Source organism: Eschscholzia californica, unplaced genomic scaffold (genome assembly GCF_041429995.1).
Source record: "Eschscholzia californica isolate CP2 unplaced genomic scaffold, dmEscCali1.0.p SCAF_5, whole genome shotgun sequence".
Lineage (NCBI taxonomy): Eukaryota > Viridiplantae > Streptophyta > Magnoliopsida > Ranunculales > Papaveraceae > Eschscholzia > Eschscholzia californica.
In genome coordinates, this window is record NW_028238472.1 from 7985632 (window position 1) to 7988125 (window position 2494).

Consider the following 2494-nt stretch of genomic DNA (forward strand, 5'->3'; position numbering starts at 1 on the left):
CTAGACACCCATTCTCCCATGTGGGACTATTCTCACAAAGAGTGACGTGTGCATTAAGTAGAGGTGTTTTAGAAATCTCTATTGGAGACAAAAAAAAAAATAGAGTGTCTCTATATTACCACCTACTAAGAAAGAGAATCTTCATTATTCATATTTGACAGCTAAGACTTTTAAAGCTTTTCTTAGAGTTTCCCGTTGGAGATCCTCTCACTAGCTATCGAATAGGATGAATGACTCAATCTCTTAATAAATGCGTAGTAGATTTTGAACTTTGTACAAACCTGATAATCTATTTTCTTAAAGCATCTTCAATGCAATACTAAAGTCCAAACCCAGAGTGTCACATATGATTTATTAGTTAATTTTTTAAATCATGTACAATGTGAAACTCAACTTGAAACTTTAAGCTGATGTGACAACATTTATTACAGAAATGCTTAAGAGGACACTCAAAAGTTAGAGCATCTCCAATGGGACAGTCAGACTCTGACTCTTAGAGTGTCACATATGAATCTTCTCTAATGGAACACTTTGTTTTTTTTATGAAGTGGAACACTTTGTTAAACACTCTATTATGAGGTGGATGCGTTTATTGTTAATAGTCTCAACAGAGACACTCTAAAATTAGAGTATCTTTTTGAGTTTTCTAAGTGTCATCTATTGACATTCTAAAACTTTAAGTCAATAGATATCTTTCATTTTTAACTATTTTTTCTCTATCGAAATGTAGAGTGACTTGTGTATTGGCCGCGGCTTTGGGGAATAAAGAAAATTCTCCGGGGAATAAAGACTTAGTCAGTCAAAGATGACTTAGGGGGAATATTTAGTTTTTAGTCCAAAAAATCACATGATTCAAATTTGCCCCCGAATCTTCATCTCATTTCCCATCCTCATTCTTTCTCATCTATCTTTAATACTACTAACTCACAAGTTATAACCTATTTAGCATTCAAAAATCTGTATTTGGTCGATGTACCTTTGTGTCTAAAACCACCAATCTCTCTCAAGAATCCATCAACATCTTTCTTCTTCTTTCTCTCTCTAGCCCTTTTCACTACAACCATATCACCATTATCCATCATAACCTTATAAGTTGATCCTAAACTTCCTTTCCCCAAAATTTCTGCTGAAGATTTCAACAAATCGTCAACACCAAAATCCAAACACCCTTCAAACAATAACAATCTTATCTTCATCCTCTTCCTCTCTCATAATCTTCCCTTCAAAATACCCAAAATTAGGGTTTCTCTTCTTAATCTCTTTTTGGTGATTTTGATATCTCTATGTTCTTCTCTTTCTACATACCACAAAAATTACTACCTTCATCAAAATTAGTATAGAAAAATTTGTAATTGTAATTGCGATGATTGTTTTTCTGTTTAATTTCTTGTTTCCTTTTTGTTCTGGTGGAACCCTAATTGGAATTGGATCACTATTTCTACATTTGTTGGTAATGGTTTCCCACAAAGATTCTTGTTTCCCGTAAATGAAGATGAAGGAAATGAACTTAAACTTTCTGAAAAATAGATTATTTTCTGAAACATTCAAACCCCTGAGATTAAAGAGTTCTCTTGTTTTCGCTGAACTTAATGAACCATTAAAAGAATTAAAACCCAGGCGAGCTGTCAACAAATTTGGTAACTCGAAGAGTTGGAGTAATCAGAATCGGACCATAAAAATGGTTATGGGAAAGATCAATACGGCAGATACGACGAAGCTTAGAAATTACAGATGGGAAATTTCCAGAAAATTGATTAGAAGAAAGGTAAAGAAGCTTCATATTCTGCCAAGAAGAAAAAGAAACATTGTTGTATTTTAAGCTAAGAAGTATAAGTTGGTCAAGTTGAGTTAGGGTTGCAATCGAACAAGAAAGGTTTAATTTTTCAAAAAGAAGTCGAATAATATGGTTATCATTGTTGCAGGTAACTCCGATCCAAGAACCAGAACAAAACTCGGACGAGTTAGACCAAGAAGATAACGAGTTAAACGAATCACAATAACTTTTCAAAGATAATAAAGCTTCAAAATCAAGGTTTGAAGATGAGAGAGATTTGATGAAGACTATGGAGGGAAGTTCAATCATGTGATTTTTTGGACTAAAAACTCAATATTCCCCCTAAGTCAATCTTGACTGACTGAGTCTTTATTCCCCGAAGAATTTTCTTTATTCCCAAAGCCGCGACCTGTGTATTAAGTAGAAGTATTTTAAAGATCTCCATCGGAGACAAAAAAAAGTTAAGAGCGACTCTATATTGCCACTTAGGAAAGAGAATCTTCATTTACACTTAACAACAAAGACATTTAGAATTTTTGTTAGAGTGCCTATTGGATATGCTCTTAGCTAGAGCGGTTCTTTGAGGATCTGTAAGTGTCACTGAAACAATGCGTTTAATTTTATAGTAAAAATTTAAAATTTTGAATTTCCCTTGAGTGTTGCATTTGAGAAACCTTGCTAGTAAAGTATCTCTAAATGACTAAACGGAAACGAAATAAT

At 33.5% G+C, this 2494-nt stretch overlaps 1 pseudogene; it reads right to left on the reverse strand.

Annotated features, from left to right (window-relative positions):
- Positions 1-938: 938 nt before the first annotated feature.
- LOC147536754 (putative leucine-rich repeat receptor-like protein kinase At1g68400) lies at positions 939-2083 on the reverse strand (annotated as a pseudogene).
- Positions 2084-2494: the final 411 nt, after the last annotated feature.